Genomic DNA, 19877 nt, shown 5'->3' with positions numbered 1-19877 from the left:
CACCTACGAAGGCCGCAGGCGTCCTCCCGTTCTCCCGAAGGAGAGGAGACACTAAGGCCTCCCCGGTCAGATCTTAGAAGCCCAGGCAAAATTAGTAGGCTTGATGAGCTTCCCTGCCTCAGAGGAAAAGTTCAGCTAGAAGGTGAAAGAAAGAACGACATGGGGAGACCAATTTTCGGTGAACAAAAAGGCATACTTTATTTTCCAAAGTAGTTTTATACCTTAAGTTGTGCATAGAGGATAATGGGGGAAGGGGTAGAGTCATGCAAAGACAGCAGTTCCTGATCCTTATCGAAGCCAGGCTTTCAAACTTATCATATGCAAAAGTTTAGGTGATTTACATCATCTTCTGGCCAGGAGGCCTGTTAACATTTTAAGAAACTTATTTTTCTCTAAAGGTGATTATTCTAAAGTCAGGCGCCAGCCTCCAAAAAGCATTAGATAAAGTTGCATTCCTACAGAGCAAAGGTGTGGTGGGCTATAACAAGGAAAAGAATTAACTCAAGGGTCCCAGGTTACAAACATTAAAGCTACTACTTACACCAATTATATTAATCAATACACTGCCAGAGACACAGCAGGTGAAGAGATATGGAAACTTAGCAGCAAACATTGGCCCAACAAGTGAAAATCCCTTCACCAATACAATTTCTAATCAATCTTTTAACTGCTCAAAGGAATCTGTATTTAGACAGTTTAGAACATTTCATGCCTCTCACAGTTGGGAGGCTCTGAGCAATCACATGTGGCCGGAAAAACCTATTCAGGCAGGCTAGAGGATTTCCAAAGGAGTTTGTAGGTTGAAACACTGTCACACCCAGGAATTGTTAACTGGAGCTGTAAGCTAACTCTTTTTTCAGAGAGAGGTAGTGGGGGACAGCCCCCCGTAAAGTCAGAGGTGTAGGTGAAAGCACAAAGCAGAAAGTAGGCAGACTCTGGTTTTGGGGGTAGATGCTCGAGAATTTCCAGGGGGACTCCTGAGGCTCGATCCCGCCTTTGCGTATGCCGAGCCTCCTTCCTCATGACCTTTGTCATGGGTGGAGCTCCTCATGCTGGCTCCTGGCAGTGACAGAATTCCAGTTGAGCTATTCCAGATCCTGAAAGATGATGATGTGGAAAGTGCTGCACTCAATATGCAATATGCACTCAGAATGCAATATGCTGGCTCCCAGTACCTGTGGCTCAGCTGGTAAAGAATCTGCCTGCAATGTGGGAGACCTGGGTTCCATCCCTGGGTTGGGAAGATCCCATGGAGAAGGGAAAGGCTACCCACTCCAGTATTCTGGCCTGGAGAATTCCATGGACTCTATAGTCAATGAGGTCGCAAAGAGTTGGACATGGCTGAGCGACTTTCACTTTCACTTTTATAGTTAGGTGTCCGTGCTAGTACAGAGAACCTGTATTAATGACTCTCTGGGTCATATATTCTCCTTTAGTCTGAGATGATTGCTGTAGATTCAAGGCCCTGACAATTGTGAGGGAATTTTAAGCAGAGATTTAGCCACACTTCTGAAATCAGATTACCTTTCCAATTTGATATGGCCATGGTGTCTTCAAAGGCAGCTGTGGTTTCCTAAAATAAAGGCTCCCTGCTGTAGGTGGAGTTCAGGAATGTACCCCTGGGGAAGAGCAGGCAGTCTGAATTTCTTCCACCAGGTCAAGGAGCTACGTCACAGCTAGAATCTGCACCTGGGCTGGACACCTGGAACCAGCCCAAGAGACTGTCAGTGAGAGAAGGTATAGGATTTCTGCCTGGGATACTCTTCACTCAATTTTCCTGCACAAAACCTGGCCCTGCTTTAGCCCCTCTAGTTTTTTCTTCCCGGAGTGACAATGGGCCAGCCATGGATCAGACCTCCCTGCCTTCCTCATTTCCTGTTTCCAGAAGGTGAGGAACTGGACCTCCTGCCTTTATGATGCAGGCAACCAGCTCCATGTCAACCAAGAGTTCTCAGTTCTGTTTAAGTATAGCTGATTTACAATGTTATGCTAGTTTCTAATGTATAACAAAGTGATTCGTGCATATATATATATATATATATATCCTTTTTCATAGTCTTTTCCATTAAATTTGTTACAGGATATTGGATATAGCAGCTTATACTATAGAGTAGGACCTTGCTGGTTGTCTACTTTATTTAAAGTAATTTGTATCGGCTAACCCCAAACTTGTAATTCATCCCTCCCCCAACCAATAGTTCCAATATACAAAAAAAAGATTTAATAGTAAAGGGAAAGGAAACATACTGTTTCCTTTGTGAGGAAGGTTTACTAAAAGTGTAGAGGTTGAAGCTGAATTAGCTTCTGTACCTCAACACAGTTAAATCTTGGAGACAGGGTTTTGGGTGAAATAGAACATAGTTTTGTTGCTTTGCTGGGTAAAGGGGGCCACCATGGGCTAATGCCCTCACAACTGTGTGTCCAAGCCTAGCAGAGGTAGTGAGAAGCTTTACAGTAATGATTCCAAGAGGGTCGTGGACATTCTTCTGATTGGTTGGCGGTGAGGTGAGAGTCAGCAATATCAGCCTCTGGTTCCAACAGGTCTGGGGCCCATGTGCTTGTGGGTAGATACCATTAACTTTTTTCAGTATCCGCAAAACAGCTCATAGATATTGTTTTGTGAATCCCTTGAGGAGGAACCAAAGGACCCTGCCCCAAGATTTTCTTTTGTTTCTTTTGACTCTTTCTCTCTTGTCTCCAGCCTTTCCCTTCCCTAATTAGCATCTGCTTGAACCTGCTCACTGGAACTCAGGGAAGTTCATGGAGGTTGAATAAAGTGTATTTCCTGTAATCAAGAAATGAGGGACACAGGAAAACTTTTGTGCCCAGAAGTCCCATAGGGCCCTACTAGGTGTCAATGTCCAAGACGGGGCACAATTTTCTGGGTCCCCAACGTGAACAGCGTTCACGTTGTGCTTCATCCAGCCTGGAATTTCGCATGATGTACATTGTGGTGTGAACAGCACCACCCTTATCTCTCCCAGCACAGGAATCAGTCTTCTGTTGGATCTGAGGTTCTCCCCAAAGCAGACCCAGAAACAAGGAATGGGGTGAGTATTTTGTGAGGAAGGTAATCCCAGGAGGATATAGGGGAGTAAGACAGGAGGGAAGAAAGTGGATTGCACTGCAGGTAATGGGACTCCAACCACTCTCACCGCTGAGAGCCACTATAGACAGGCCCCGGTGTTGTGTCATTGAGGACAGAGGGAGCTGGAGCGTTTGTTCACTAGCCTCTATGCTGGCCAGCTGAGGGGAGCTCCTGGGTCGTCAGAGCCCAGGCACTGCCCCTCTTCTCCATCCAGGCCAGAGTAAGCTCTCTGGCTTGAAAAGAAAACCACAGTTGGGAAGTGTCTCTGTGGGGGGAAGCACACTGACTGAAACTGCCCTCCCTGGCAGTACACCGTAGTAACCATTTGCATAAGTTGTTTTACAATAGGAGATCTTGGTAAGGAACACAGAACTAACACATACCAACCAGAAGAGTCTGGGAAAGGTCAAAGGACACATCACATGTCTGACCACCTCCCAGAATCCTTCTCGCTGGCATCCATCTTGGCTGAGTGATGCACGCGCCTGAAAGGACCCTGAGTCAGAACCAATGGCCACAGACAACCTGGAAACTAATTCCATCACCATAAACTTGACACCCTTTATGAAACCCCAGAAGCTTCCCGAGATACACGACCCCACTCAAGAGGGGATACCCTCCCACCGCCCACCCACCACCCTCCCACCACCCTCTGAAGAGCCTCCCATTTATCTTCCCACCCCTGTGGAGTAGGATGGAGTAGAATGGACCTGTTTTCTTATACATAAAATGAGAGGATACAGCTCAATCTGTGGTTTATAAACTTGACCTTTTGGAGCTCTAGGGTATCTAGGATTTATTGACTTTCTGTGTTGTGATTCTGGGTGAGATTTCATCCAAAGAAAGATAGAGGGACACCATGTGCCTTCCCTATCTGCACCCCTCTGGAAAAAGGGTCACTGTGCCATATTCATGTGCATCCCACAGTAGACCCTCAATAAATACTATATGGAAGGAAAGACAAGAATGGAGGGAAGCAAAGTAGATGAGAGGGATGATGAGAGTGTGGGTGGATAGGAGGAGAGATGGGAGGATGGGTGAGAGGATGGTGGGAAGGTGGATGGGGGGTGGATGGGAGGGTGGATTGGAGAATGGTGGGAGGATGGTGGGAGGTTGGTGGAAGGATGGTGGAAGGATGGTGGAAGGATGGTGGGAATGTAGATGGGAGGATGAATGAGAGGATGTGAGAGGATGTGAATGGATGGATGGGAGGATGGATGGAAAGTGGTTGGGAGGGTGGTGGGAGGAAGGTGGGAGGGTGGTGGGAAGATGGTGGGAGGGTGGAATGGAGGGTGCTGGGAGGATAGTGGGAAGGTGATGGGAGGGTGGTGGGAGGATGGTGGGAGGGTGGTGGGAGGGTCGTGGGAGGGTGCTGGTTGGGGTGGGGTTCCTCTCGAGTTGCAACGGGGATCTCAGGGACCGGCTCGTGTTGCCTCAGAGAAGTCAGGTCTCTTTTCGAGTTGCGAGAGGCGTGTCAGGATTCCTCTCAAGTCACTGCCGTGTGTCATAGGGCCGTGTCTAGAGTTCAGTTGGGAAACTCAGTGTTCCTCTCCAGCGGCGACAGGGATCTCGGGCTTCCTATCAAGGTTCAACAAGGGAGTCAGGCCTCGCCTAGTGTTGAGGCATGGAACTCTGCATTTCTCTCGAGTTGTCAAAGGGCTGTCAGGCCACCAGTCGAGTTCAGGCGGGAAATTGGGGCTTTTTTAAGAGGATAGGCAGGGCCGACAGGCCTCCCATCCTGTTGTGAGGGGATACTCAGTGTTCCATTGGAGCCGGTGCAGGGGAATCAGGACTTATCTGGAGCGGAGGGGGAACTCAGCCTCCTTTTTCCTTGCAGCAGGATCCGCGGGGTTCCACTTGAGATTCAATTAGTGACATAGGCCTCCTCTTGTGGTGCAAGGGGAAGTTGGGATTCCTCTTGAGTTGAAGCAGGGAATGGGCCCTCATCTCCGGATGAGGTGGGACACACGGGGCTCTTCTTGAGGTGTGGCGGGAAACTCGGCTTTCATCACGAGTTGTGACAGGGATCTCTGGGCCCCCTTGAGTTGCCTAAAGGGAGTCAAGTCATCTCGAGTTTTGAGCGGGAACTCGGGAATGCTCTCGAGGCGCTGCAGGAGAAAAGGGCCTCATGTGGCATTGACGGGGGAATCTCGTGGTTTGTCTCGAGTTGCAGCTGGAGGCTTGGGGTCCTCTGCAGGTACCAACGGGAGCTCAGGGAGCCTCTCTTGTTTCCTCAGGGAAGTCAAGTATCTATTCGAGTTGCGAGGGCAGGCGCGGGAGTACTTTGGAGTAACAGCAGGGGAATCAGGACTCGATTTGCATGGAAGGGGGAATCTCAAGGTGTTTCTCGAGTTGCGGCAGAAAGTGTGGGTTCCCTTGAGTTGCCACGGGGACCTGAGGGAGCCTCTCATATTGTCTCTGGGAAGTCAGGAATCCTTTCGAGTTGTGAGGGGTCTCTCGGGATTCCTCTCGAGTTGGTGCAGGCGACTAGGGCCTCATCTCCAGTTGAGGCAGGAAACTCAGGGTTCCTCTCCAACTCTGACAGGGATCTCGGGGTCCCTATGGAGATTCCCCTGGGGAGTCAGATGTTGTCTTGTGTTGGGCCATGGAACTGCGCTTCCCTCTCGAGGTGGAAAAGGGGTGTCAGGCTTCCTGTCGAGTTGAGGTTGGGATCAGGGGCTATTTCTAGAGGCTCCACGGGGCTCTCAGGCCTCCCTTCGTGTCGTGAGTTGATCCTCGGGGTGAAATTCCAGTCGTCGCAGGGGAATGAGGCCTTATCTCGAGTGGATGGAGACATTGGGGTCTTTTTGAAAAGTGGCACAACACGCGGAGTTCCTCTCGAGTTTCAAAGTGAGACCAGCCTCCTCCTGAGGTGCGACAGGAACATCAGTATTTCTTTTAGAGGAAACGGGGGAATGGACCCTCATCTCGAGTTGAGAAGGGGAAACCGGGGCTATCTTGAGTTGTGGCGGGAAACTCGGTGTTCGTCTTGAGTGGAGACGGGTATGTCAGGGAACTTCTTGAGTTGCCTAAAGGGTGTCAAGTAACCTTGAGAGGCTCAAGAGGGAAGGTGGTATTTCTCTCGAGACACTGCAGCAGAGAGGGGCCTCATCTCGTGTTGAGGGGAGAATCTCCTGGGTTTCTTGAGTTGCGGCAGGACACTTGGAGTTCCTCTAGAGTTGTGACAGGGACCTCAGGGACCCGCTCGTATTCCCTCAGGAAAGTCAAGTCTCCATTCGAGTTGCAAGGGGCATCTCGGGCTTCCTCTCCAGTCAGTGCAGGGGCATAGGGCCTCATCTCAAGTTGAGGCCAGAACCTCAGGGTTCCTCTCCAGTTCTGACATGGATCTCAGGGTTCCTATGGAGTTTCAACAGGGGAGTCATGCCTCTTCTCGTGTGGAGACATGGAACTCAGCTTCCCTCTCGAGGTGTAAAAGAGGTGTCAGGCTTCCTGTCGAGTTGGCATAGGGGTCTGGGGCTTTTTCTCGAGGTGCCACGGGGCTGTCACACCTCCCTTCGTGCTTTGAGTTGATCCTCGGGGTTCCAGTCGAGTCAGTGCAGGGGAATCAGGTTTATCTGGAGTCGATGGGGAAATCGAGATCTTTTTGAATTGAGGCACGACTCCCGGGTATGTGCTCCAGTTTCAGGGGGAGACCGGCCTCCTCCTGAGGGCCGACAGCAACATCAGGATTCCTTTCCCTACAAAGCAGGGAATCGACCCTCATCTCAAGTTGAGGAGGGGGAAAACGGGGCTCTTCTTGAATTGTGCTGTGAAACTTGGGGTTCCTCTCCAGTGGGGATGGGTATCTCGGGGACCTTCCTGAGTTGCATCAAGGGTGTCAAGTACCCTTTCGCGTTTCAAGAGGGAACGTGGGGTTTCTCTCGAGACGCTGCACTGGAAAAGGGCCTCATCTTGCGTTGAGGGGAGAATCTCGTGGTTTTTCTCGAGTTGGGGCGGGAACCTTGGGGTTCATCTCGAGTTGTGAGGGGGATCTCATCGACCGGCTCGTGTTGCCTCAGAGAAGTCAGGTCTCTTTTCGAGTTGGGAGGGGCCCATCGGGATTCCTCTCCAGTCGCTGCCCGAGAATAGGGCCATGTCTAGAGTTCAGTTGGGAAACTCAGTGTTCCTCTCCGGCAGCGACCGGGATCTCAGGCTTCCTATCAAGGTTCAACTAGGGAGTCAGGCCTCATTTGGTGTTGAGGCATGGAACTCTGCATTCCTCTCGAATTGTCAAAGGGCTGTTAGGCCTCCGGTCCAATTCAGGTGGGGAAATGGGGCTTTTTCAAGAGGATAGGCAGGGCCGACAGGCCTCCCATCCTGTTGTAAGGGGATACTCAGTGTTCCATTGGAGCCGGTGCAGGGGAATCAGGACTTATCTGGAGCGGAGGGGGAACTCGGCATCCTTTTTCCTTGCAGCAGGATCCGCGGGGTTCCACTAGAGATTCAATTATTGACACAGGCCTCCTCTTGCGGTGCGAGGGGAAGTTGGGATTCTTCTTGAGTTGAAGCAGGGAATGGGCCCTCATCTCCGGATGAGGTGGGACACACGGGGCTCTTCTTGAGGTGTGGCGGGAAACTCGGCTTTCATCACGAGTTGTGACGGGGTTCTCTGGGCCCCCTTGAGTTGCCTAAAAGGAGTCAAGCTTTCTCTCGAGTTTTGAGAGGGAAGCTGGGATTGTTCTCGAGGTGCTGGAGGAGAAAAGGGCTTCATCTCGCGTTGACGGGGGCATCTCGTGGTTTGTCTCGAGTTGTGGCGGGAGGCTTGGGGTTTCTCCTCAGTTACCATGGGGAACTCAGAGAGCCTCTCGTGTTGCCTCAGGGAAGTCAAGTCTCCATTCGAGTTGCAAGGGCCAGCGCCCGAGTCCTCTAGAGTCACGGCAGGGGAATCAGGCCTCAATTCGCATGGAAGGGGGAATCTCAAGGTGTTTCTCGAGTTGCGGCAGAAAGTGTGGGTTCCCTTGAGTTGCCACGGGGACCTGAGGGAGCCTCTCATATTGTCTCTGGGAAGTCAGGAATCCTTTCGAGTTGTGAGGGGTCTCTCGGGATTCCTCTCGAGTTGGTGCAGGCGACTAGGGCCTCATCTCCAGTTGAGGCAGGAAACTCAGGGTTCCTCTCCAACTCTGACAGGGATCTCGGGGTCCCTATGGAGATTCCCCTGGGGAGTCAGATGTTGTCTTGTGTTGGGCCATGGAACTGCGCTTCCCTCTCGAGGTGGAAAAGGGGTGTCAGGCTTCCTGTCGAGTTGAGGTTGGGATCAGGGGCTATTTCTAGAGGCTCCACGGGGCTCTCAGGCCTCCCTTCGTGTCGTGAGTTGATCCTCGGGGTGAAATTCCAGTCGTCGCAGGGGAATGAGGCCTTATCTCGAGTGGATGGAGACATTGGGGTCTTTTTGAAAAGTGGCACAACACGCGGAGTTCCTCTCGAGTTTCAAAGTGAGACCAGCCTCCTCCTGAGGTGCGACAGGAACATCAGTATTTCTTTTAGAGGAAACGGGGGAATGGACCCTCATCTCGAGTTGAGAAGGGGAAACCGGGGCTATCTTGAGTTGTGGCGGGAAACTCGGTGTTCGTCTTGAGTGGAGACGGGTATGTCAGGGAACTTCTTGAGTTGCCTAAAGGGTGTCAAGTAACCTTGAGAGGCTCAAGAGGGAAGGTGGTATTTCTCTCGAGACACTGCAGCAGAGAGGGGCCTCATCTCGTGTTGAGGGGAGAATCTCCTGGGTTTCTTGAGTTGCGGCAGGACACTTGGAGTTCCTCTAGAGTTGTGACAGGGACCTCAGGGACCCGCTCGTATTCCCTCAGGAAAGTCAAGTCTCCATTCGAGTTGCAAGGGGCATCTCGGGCTTCCTCTCCAGTCAGTGCAGGGGCATAGGGCCTCATCTCAAGTTGAGGCCAGAACCTCAGGGTTCCTCTCCAGTTCTGACATGGATCTCAGGGTTCCTATGGAGTTTCAACAGGGGAGTCATGCCTCTTCTCGTGTGGAGACATGGAACTCAGCTTCCCTCTCGAGGTGTAAAAGAGGTGTCAGGCTTCCTGTCGAGTTGGCATAGGGGTCTGGGGCTTTTTCTCGAGGTGCCACGGGGCTGTCACACCTCCCTTCGTGCTTTGAGTTGATCCTCGGGGTTCCAGTCGAGTCAGTGCAGGGGAATCAGGTTTATCTGGAGTCGATGGGGAAATCGAGATCTTTTTGAATTGAGGCACGACTCCCGGGTATGTGCTCCAGTTTCAGGGGGAGACCGGCCTCCTCCTGAGGGCCGACAGCAACATCAGGATTCCTTTCCCTACAAAGCAGGGAATCGACCCTCATCTCAAGTTGAGGAGGGGGAAAACGGGGCTCTTCTTGAATTGTGCTGTGAAACTTGGGGTTCCTCTCCAGTGGGGATGGGTATCTCGGGGACCTTCCTGAGTTGCATCAAGGGTGTCAAGTACCCTTTCGCGTTTCAAGAGGGAACGTGGGGTTTCTCTCGAGACGCTGCACTGGAAAAGGGCCTCATCTTGCGTTGAGGGGAGAATCTCGTGGTTTTTCTCGAGTTGGGGCGGGAACCTTGGGGTTCATCTCGAGTTGTGAGGGGGATCTCATCGACCGGCTCGTGTTGCCTCAGAGAAGTCAGGTCTCTTTTCGAGTTGGGAGGGGCCCATCGGGATTCCTCTCCAGTCGCTGCCCGAGAATAGGGCCATGTCTAGAGTTCAGTTGGGAAACTCAGTGTTCCTCTCCGGCAGCGACCGGGATCTCAGGCTTCCTATCAAGGTTCAACTAGGGAGTCAGGCCTCATTTGGTGTTGAGGCATGGAACTCTGCATTCCTCTCGAATTGTCAAAGGGCTGTTAGGCCTCCGGTCCAATTCAGGTGGGGAAATGGGGCTTTTTCAAGAGGATAGGCAGGGCCGACAGGCCTCCCATCCTGTTGTAAGGGGATACTCAGTGTTCCATTGGAGCCGGTGCAGGGGAATCAGGACTTATCTGGAGCGGAGGGGGAACTCGGCATCCTTTTTCCTTGCAGCAGGATCCGCGGGGTTCCACTAGAGATTCAATTATTGACACAGGCCTCCTCTTGCGGTGCGAGGGGAAGTTGGGATTCTTCTTGAGTTGAAGCAGGGAATGGGCCCTCATCTCCGGATGAGGTGGGACACACGGGGCTCTTCTTGAGGTGTGGCGGGAAACTCGGCTTTCATCACGAGTTGTGACGGGGTTCTCTGGGCCCCCTTGAGTTGCCTAAAAGGAGTCAAGCTTTCTCTCGAGTTTTGAGAGGGAAGCTGGGATTGTTCTCGAGGTGCTGGAGGAGAAAAGGGCTTCATCTCGCGTTGACGGGGGCATCTCGTGGTTTGTCTCGAGTTGTGGCGGGAGGCTTGGGGTTTCTCCTCAGTTACCATGGGGAACTCAGAGAGCCTCTCGTGTTGCCTCAGGGAAGTCAAGTCTCCATTCGAGTTGCAAGGGCCAGCGCCCGAGTCCTCTAGAGTCACGGCAGGGGAATCAGGCCTCAATTCGCATGGAAGGGGGAATCTCAAGGTGTTTCTCGAGTTGCGGCAGAAAGTGTGGGTTCCCTTGAGTTGCCACGGGGACCTGAGGGAGCCTCTCATATTGTCTCTGGGAAGTCAGGAATCCTTTCGAGTTGTGAGGGGCCTCTCGGGATTCCTCTCGAGTTGGTGCAGGCGACTAGGGCCTCATCTCCAGTTGAGGCAGGAAACTCAGGGTTCCTCTCCAGCTCTGACAGGGATCTCAGGGTCCCTATGGAGATTCCCCTGGGGAGTCAGATGTCGTCTTGTGTTGGGCCATGGAACTGCGCTTCCCTCTCGAGGTGGAAAAGGGGTGTCAGGCCTCCTGTCGAGTCGAGGTAGGGATCAGGGCCTATTTCTAGAGTGCCATGGGTCTCTCATGCCTCCCTTCGTGTCGTGAGTTGATCCTCGGGGTGACATTTGAGTCGTTGGAGGGGAATGGGGCCTTATCTCAAGTGGACGGGGACATCGGGGTCTTTTTGAATGGTGGCATGACCCCTGGAGTTCCCCTCGAGTTTCAAGGCGAGACTAGCCTCCTCCTGATGTGTGACGGGAACGCCGGGATTCATTTGCAGATGAAGCAGGGGAATGGACCCTCATCTCGAGATGAGGAGGGGAAACCGGGGCTCTTCTTGAGTTGTGGCAGGAAATTTGGGGTTCCTCTTGAGTGGAGACAGGTATGTCAGGGAACTTCTTGAGTTGCCTAAAGGGTGTCAAGTACCCTTGAGAGGCTCAAGAGGGAAGGTGGGATTTCTCTTGAGATGCTGCAGTGGAAAGCGGCCTCATATCGCATGGAGGGGAGAATCTCCTGGGTTTCTTGAGTCACGGCAGGAAACTTGGGGTTCCTCTTGAGTTGCTACGGGGACCTCAGTTACCCGCTTGTGTTGCCTCAGGAAAGTCAAGTCTCCGTTCGATTTGTGAGGGGCCTCTCGGGATTCCTCTCCAGTCAGTGCAGGGGCATAGGGCCTCATCTCAAGTTGAGGCCAGAACCTCAGGGTTCCTCTCCAGTTCTGACATGGATCTCGGGGTTCCTGTGGAGTTTCAACAGGGGAGTCAGGCCTCGTCTCGTGTGGAGACATGGAACTCAGCTTCCTTCTTGAGGTGTAAAAGAGGTGTCCGGCTTCTTGTTGAGTGGACACAGGGTTCTGGGGCTTTTTCTTGAGGTGCCACGGGGCTCTCACCCCTCCCTTCGTGTTTTGAGTCGATTCTCATGGTTCCAGTCGAGTCCGTGCAGGGGAATCAGGCTTATCTGGAGTGGATGGGGAAATAAGGGTCTTTTCAAATTGAGGCATGACTCCTGGGGATGTGCTTGAGTTTCAAGGGGAGACCGGCCTCGTCCTGAGGGCTGACGGCAACGTCGGGATTCCTTTCCCGACAAAGCAGGGGAATCGACCCTCATCTTGATTAGAGGAAGGGGAAAACGGGGCTCTTCTTGAGTTGTGGCATGAAACTAGGGGTTCCTCTCTAGTGGGGATGGGTATCTCGGGGACCTTCCTGAGTTGCATCAAGGGTGTCAAGTACCCGTTTGCATTTCAAGAGGGACCGTGGGGTTTCTCTTGAGACACTGCTCTGGAAAAGGGCCTCATCTCGCGTTGAGGGGAGAAATTCGTGGTTGTTCACGGGTTGCGGCGGGAAGCAACCAAGGAGATTCAAACCCAGGAGAAGCAAACCCAGGAGATTCTCCCCATTCTGCAGCTTCTGTGGTGTCTTCTCCTGGACAATTTTCTGGCCACCTAGCACATATTTTGTACGCATGCTCATGCACACATGCTCACACACACACACACACAGAGGCTTTGTTCTTTTTCCGAGCCCAGGAAACTCTCACTTCAAATCAACATGTGAAGCCCTGCAGTGGTAAAACCTGGAAAATCTGATTCCCGACAATTTGCCCCATTTTCTAAATCAGATCCAGATCGTAGCTATTCTAGGTCATGGGGGATGAAGAACTGAAGTCACACCTCCTGTGCTCTGGCCTGGATGGGCAACTCATGCAGGCATGGCCTGTCTGCATTTGGCAGATCAAGCCTGGGGAAAAGGTTCTCACTGAATTTTGCAGAAGATGCTGCAGTTAGAGAAATGGGAGGACATGCTCACAGTCACAGGTCTGGAGCTGAGGCTCTTTCTGTGTTTGGGGTCAGAAAGCCTGCAGACTCCAGGAGCAAGAGTGTGGGTGGCTGCCGATCCTTTTCCTCTTGTCTCGTGACAGAGTGTCAAGGAGAAGGAAAAGTCACCCCCTAAGAAGAACGCCTGATGCTGAGAGGGATTGGGGGCAGGAGGAGAAGGGGATGACAGAGGATGAGATTGCTGGATGGCATCACTGACTCGATGGACATGAGTCTAAGTGGACTCCGGGAGTTGGTGATGGACAGGAAGGCCTGGCATGCTGCAATTCATGGGGTCGCAAAGAGTCGGACACGACTGAGCGACTGAACTGAACTGAACTGAAGAAGTATACCATCAAACTGCCCAGGGACCTGACCAACAGGTTTGAGCAGGAACAGGAGATGAAGAGGCAGGAGGCGATCAAGGCTGAGGAAGAGAATTGGCGGAAGCAGGAGGAGGCACGCCTCTTGGTGGGTCCGTCATCTTCAGCCCTCAAGCCATGAACTGGGCTCCAGAGAAGGGGCTGCTAGGAATGGGGAAACAGACACAGGCCATGAAGGGATGTTTTTATGGGCCCCCAGGTTCAAATCCCCTCCTCCCTCTTTCAAAAACCCCATCTCCAGCTGGCCAGGCAGGAATCCCAGTGGTGGTCAGCCAGATGCTAATACTACAGAGCTGTGCTGCCTGGGCCAATTCATTGTGTACTGTGCAGTTCTGGGGTCCTCCTTGTTCCAGACCGGGCGCTCACTAAAGATATACCTGCATACACTCTACATCCATCCTCCATCAACCTTTCCACCACCCTCCCAGCACCCTCCCACCACTCACCCAGCACCCTCCCAGCACCTGCCCACCACATGCCCACCACCCTCCCACCACCCACCCACCTCCCTCCTACCACCCTCCCAGCACCCTCCCATCACCCTCCCACCACCTTCCACCACCCTCCCAGCACCCTCCCAGCACCCTCCCACCACCCTCTCACCACCTGCCCAGCACCCTCCCAGCACCTGCCCACCACACGCCCACCACCCTCCCACCACCCACCCACCACCCACCCACCTCCCTCCTACCACCCTCCCATCACCCTCCCACCACCCTCCAATCCACCCTCCCATTTATCTCCCCCCCCCCCGCCCCCACTGCTGTGGAGTAGGATGGAGTAGGATGAACCTGTTTTCTTATACATAAAATAGGAGGATACAGCTCCATCTGTGGTTTATAAACTTGACCTTTTGGAGCTCTAGGGTATCTAGGATTTATTGGCTTTCTGTGTTGTGATTCTGGGTGAGATTTCATCCAAAGAAAGATAGAGGGACACCATGTGCCTTCCCTATCTGCACCCCTCTGGAAAAAGGGTCACTGTGCCATGTTCATTATTGCTTCACCAGGGTAGACTGCATCCCACAGTAGACCCTCAATAAATACTATATGGAAGGAAAGACAAGAACGGAGGGAAGCAAAGTAGATGAGAGGGATGATGAGAGTGTTGGTGGATAGGAGGACAGATGGGAGGATGGGTGAGAGAATGGTGGGAGGGTGGATGGGGGTGGATGAAAGGGTGGATGGGAGGGTGGATGGGAGGATGGTGGGAGGATGGTGGGAGGGTGGTGGAAGGATGGTGGGAGGGTAGGGGGAAGATGAATGGGAGGGTGGAATGGAGGGTGGTGGGAGGATGGTGGGAAGGTGGTGGGAGGGTGGTGGGAGGATGGTGGGAGGGTCGTGGGAGGGTTGTGGGAGGGTGCTGGTTGGGGTGGGGTTCCTCTCGAGTTGCAACGGGGATCTCAGGGACCAGCTTGTGTTGCCTCAGAGAAGTCAAATCTCTTTTTGAGTTGCGAGGGGCCCGTGGGGATTCCTCTCGAGTCGCTGCCCGAGAATAGGGCCATGTCTAGAGTTCAGTTGGGAAACTCAGTGTTCCTCTCCAGCGGCGACAGGGATCTCGGGCTTCCTATCAAGGTTCAACAAGAGAGTCAGGCCTCATCTGGTGTTGAGGCATGGAACTCTGCATTTCTCTCGAGTTGTCAAAGGGCTGTTAGGCCTCCGGTCCAATTCAGGTGGGGAAATGGGGCTTTTTCAAGAGGATAGGCAGGGCCGACAGGCCTCCCATCCTGTTGTAAGGGGATACTCAGTGTTCCATTGGAGCCGGTGCAGGGGAATCAGGACTTATCTGGAGCGGAGGGGGAACTCGGCATCCTTTTTCCTTGCAGCAGGATCCGCGGGGTTCCACTCGAGATTCAATTGGTGACACAGGCCTCCTCTTGTGGTGCAAGGGGAAGTTGGGATTCCTCTTGAGTTGAAGCAGGGAATGGGCCCTCATCTCTGGATGAGGTGGGACACACGGAGCTCTTCTTGAGGTGTGGCGGGAAACTCGGCTTTCATCACGAGTTGTGACGGGGTTCTCTGGGCCCCCTTGAGTTGCCTAAAGGGAGTCAAGCCTCCTCTCGAGTTTTGAGTGGGAACTCGGGAATGCTCTCGAGGCGCTGCAGGAGAAAAGGGCCTCATGTGGCATTGACGAAGGAATCTCGTGGTTTGTCTCGAGTTGCTGTGGGAGGCTTGGGGTCCTCTGCAGGTACCAACGGGAGCTCAGGGAGCCTCTCTTGTTGCCTCAGGGAAGTCAAGTCTCTATTTGAGTTGCGAGGGCAGGTGCGGGAGTACTCTGGAGTCACGGCAGGGGAATCAGGACTTGATTCACATGGAAGGGGGAATCTCAAGGTGTTTCTCGAGTTGTGGCAGAAAGTGTGGGTTCCCTCGAGTTGCCACGGGGACCTGAGGGAGCCTCTCATATTGTCTCTGGGAAGTCAGGAATCCTTTCGAGTTGTGAGGGGCCTCTTGGGATTCCTCTTGAGTTGGTGCGGATGACTAGGGCCTCATCTTGAGTTGAGGCAGGAAACTCAGGGTTCCTCTCCAACTCTGACAGGGATCTCGGGGTCCCTATGGAGATTCCCCTGAGGAGTCAGACGTCGTCTCATGTTGGGCCATGGAACTGCACTTCCCTCTTGAGGCGGAAAAAGGGTGTCAGGCCTCCTGTCGAGTTGAGGTAGGGATCAGGGGCTATTTCTAGAGGCTCCATGGGGCTCTCAGGCCTCCCTTCGTGTCGTGAGTTGATACTCGGGGTGACATTCCAGTTGTCGCAGGGGAATGAGACCTTATCTCGAGTGGACGGGGACATCGGGGTCTTTTTGAATGGTGGCACGACATGAGGAATTCCTCTCGAGTTTCAAGGTGAGACCAGCCTCCTCCTGAGGTGTGACAGGAACATCGGAATTCCTTTGCAGAGGAAGCAGGGGAATGGACCCTCATCTCGAGTTGAGGATGGGAAACCGAGGCTGTTCTTGAGTTGTGGCGGGAAACTCGGTGTTCCTCTCCAGTGGACAGGTATCTCGGGGACCTTCCTGAGTTGCATCAAGGGTGTCAAGTACCCTTTTGCATTTCAAGAGGGAATGTGGGGTTTCTCTTGAGACACTGTTCTGGAAAAGGGCCTCATCTCGCGTTGAGGGAGAAACTCGTGGTTTTTCTCGAGTTGCGGCGGGAAGCTTGGGGTTCCTCTCGAGTTGCAACGGGGATCTCAGGGACAGGCTCGTGTTGCCTCAGAGAAGTCAGGTCTCTTTTCGAGTTGCGATGGGCTTGTCAGGATTCCTCTCGAGTCGCTGCCTGCGAATAGGGCCGTGTCTAGAGTTTAGTCGTGAAACCCAATGTTCCTCTCTGGTGGCGTCAGGGATCTCGGGCTTCCTATCAAGGTTCAACAAGGGAGTCAGGTCTCGCCTGGTGTTGAGGCATGGAACTCTGCGTTCCTCTCGAGTTGTCAAAGGGGTGTAAGGCCTCCGGTCAAGTTCAGGTGGGGAAATGGAGCTTTTTCAAGAGGATAGGCAGGGCCGACAGGCCTCCCATCCTGTTGTGAGGGGATACTCAGGGTTCCATTGGAGCCGGTGCAGGGGCATCAGGACTTATTTGGAGGGGAGGGGGAACTTGGCATCCTTTTTCTTTGCAGCAAGATCCGTAGGGTTCCACTTGAGATTCAAGTGATGACACAGGCCTCCTCTTGTGGTGCGAGGGGAAGTTGGGATTCCTCTTGAGTTGAAGCAGGGAATGGGACCTCATCTCTAGATGAGGTTGGACACACGGGGCTCTTCTCGAGGTGTGGCGGGAAACTTGGCTTTCATCTCGAGTTGTGACAGGGATCTCTGGGCCCCCTTGAGTTGCATGAAGGGAGTCAAGCATCCTCTCAAGTTTTGAGAGGGAACTCAGCTCTCTAGGCGACGCAGGAGAAAAGGGCCTCATCTCACATTGATGGGGGAATCTCGTGGTTTGTCTCGAGTTGCGGCTGGGGGCTTGAGATTCCTCTCCAGGTACCACGGGGAACTCAGGGAGCCTCTCCTGTTGCCTCAGAGAAGCCAAGTCTCCTGCCAAGTTGTAAGGGCGAGTGCGCGAGTGCTCTGGAATCATGGCAGGGGAATCAGGCCTCAATTCGCATGGAAGGGGGAATCTCAAGGTGTTTCTCGAGTTGCGGCAGGAAGTTTCTGTTTCCTCGAGTTGCCATGGGGACCTGAGGGAGCCTCTCATGTTGTCTCTGGGAAGTCAGGAATCCTTTCGTGTTGTGAGGGGCCTCTCGGGATTCCTCTCAAGCTGGTGCAGGGGACGTGGGCCTCCTCTTGAGTTGAGGTGGGAAACTCAGGGTTCCTCTCCAGCTCTGACAGGGATCTCAGGGTTCCTGTGGAAATTCCCCTTGGGAGTCAGACGTCGTCTTGTGTTGGGCCATGGAACTGCGCTTCCCTCTCGAGGTGGAAAAGGGGTGTCAGGCCTCCTGTTGAGTTGAGGTAGGGTTCTGGGTCTATTTCTAGAGGCGCCATGGGGCTCTCAGTCTTCCTTTTGTGTTGTGAGTTGATATTTGGGTGATACTCAAGTCGTTGCAGGGGAATGAGGGATTATCTCGAGTGGATGGTGACATATGGGTCTTTTCGACCGGTGGCCCGACTCTTGGAGTTCCTCTCGAGTTTTAAGGTGAGATCGGCCTCCTGAGGTGCGACAGGAACGTGGGCATTCCTTTGCAGATGAAGCAGGGGAATGGACCGTCATCTTGAGATGAGGAGGGGAAAATGGGCTCTTCTTGAGTTGTGGCGGGAAACTTGGTGTTCCTCTCGAGTGGAGACGGGTATGTCAGGGAACTTCTTGAGTTGCCTAAAGGGTGTCAAGTACCCTTGAGAGGCTCAAGAGGGAATGTGGGATTTCTCTCGAGACTCTGCAGTGGAAAGGGGCCTCGTCTCGCATTGAGGGGAGAATCTCCTGGGTTTTCTCTAGTTGCGGCAGGAAACTTGGGGTTCCTCTTGAGTTGTGATGGGGAACTCAGGGACCCACTCGTGTTGCCTCAGGAAAGTCATTCTCCATTCGAGTTGTGAGGGGACTCTCGGAATTCCTGTTCAGTTGGTGCAGGGGCATAGGGCCTCATCTTGAGTTGAGGCCAGAACCTCAGGGTTCCTCTCCAGTTCTGACATGGATCTCTGGGTCCCTATGGAGTTTCAACAGGGGAGTCAGGCCTCAACTCATGTGGAGATATGGAACTCTGCTTCCCTCTCGAGGTGTAAAAGGGTTATCAGGCTTCCTGTTGAGTTCAAGTTGGCATAGGGATCTGAGGCTTTTTCTCGAGGTTCCACAGGGCTGTCACATCTCCCTTCATGCTTTGAGTTGATCCTCGGGGTTCCAGTTGAGTCAGTGCAGGGGAATCAGGCTTATCTGGAATGGATGGGGAAATTGGGGTCTTTTCGAATTGAGGCACGACTCCCAGAGATGCACTCGAGTTTCAAGGTGAGACCAGCCTCCTCTTGAGGGGCAACGGCAACATCGGGATTCCTTTACTGACGAAGCAGAGGAATCGCCAGGGAAAACAGGGCCGTTCTTGAGTTGTGGCGGGAAACTCTGCATTCCTCTCGAGTGGGGATGTGTATCTCGGGAAGCTTCTGGGGTTTCATAAAGGGTGTCAAGTTTATGGAGATGGAATTAGTTTCCAGGTTGTCTGTGGACATTCATTCTGACTTAGGGTCCTTTCAGTTGCATGCATCACTCAGCCAAGATGAATACCAGTGAGAAGGATTCTGGGAGGTGGTCAGACACGTGATGTGTCCTTTGACCTTTCCCAGACTCTTCCGGTTGGTATGTGTTAGTTCTGTGTTCCTTACCAAGATCTCCTATTGTAAAATAACTCATGCAAATGGTTACTATGGTGTATTGCCAGGGAGGGCAGTTTCAGTCAGTGTGCTTCCCCCCACAGAGACACTTCCCTTGAGACTGCAAACCACATGGCAGTGCAGTCCTCCTGGGTTCCCTTACCCTGGTGGTCTCCACCTGGGCGCCCCTTCCCAATAAAGTCTTGTCAGCTCATATGTTTTCTTGGACAATTCATTTCCAAAGCTTAGACAAGACCCGACTCTTGGGCCCTGGAAGGGGTCCCCCGTCCAGCAACAGCTTCAGTGACCAGGCATATTTCCAGGGCCTGTGGGCAGGACACGGAGGTTTCTGTTCCATTCCCTGTGTCTGTAGTGTTCTTGCCTTGGGGGAAGCCTGTTATATACCAGTGGTCAATAGGTTTAGGTTGAATGAAGAGGGGCCATGGATGTGGCCACTGAAATGTAAAAGGATGAGCATGGAAACAGGGTAGATGCTCAGTGAGTGGTTACTTAAAGGGGATTTCAACAATTCTTTGAACAATCAGCCAAACTAAACAGGAGAAGAAGCTTGTGAAAGCTTCCTGATGGGAGGGACTTGCTGTGGGGAGAACTGGGTCTTGCTTTGGTGGGCAAGGACATGCTTAGTAAATCTTTAATCCAATTTGCTGCTGATAGGTGGTGCTGAGTTCCCTCCCTGTAGCTTGGTCTGAGACCAAACTACGGTAGGGGTAATGGTGACCTACTCCAAAGGACTTATGCCAAGATGCCATGCCTCTCAGGCAAAGCCTAAGGAGAAAAGGAAGGATATACCCATCTGAATGCAGAATTCCAAAGAGGAGTTATGACCAACCTAGACAGCATATTAAAAATCAGGGACATTACATTGTCAATAAAGGTCAATCTAGTCAAAGCTATGGTTTTTCCAGTGGTCATGTATGGATGTGAGAGTTGGACCATAAAGAAAGCTGAGCACCAAAAAATTGATGTTTTTGAACTGTGGTGTTGGAGAAGACTCTTGAAAATCCCTTGGACTG

This window comes from Bos taurus, chromosome 21 (assembly GCF_002263795.3).
Source record: "Bos taurus isolate L1 Dominette 01449 registration number 42190680 breed Hereford chromosome 21, ARS-UCD2.0, whole genome shotgun sequence".
Taxonomy (NCBI): Eukaryota; Metazoa; Chordata; class Mammalia; order Artiodactyla; family Bovidae; genus Bos; species Bos taurus.
The sequence above is the reverse complement of the archived record's forward strand: the minus strand, read 5'-3'. Positions refer to the sequence as shown.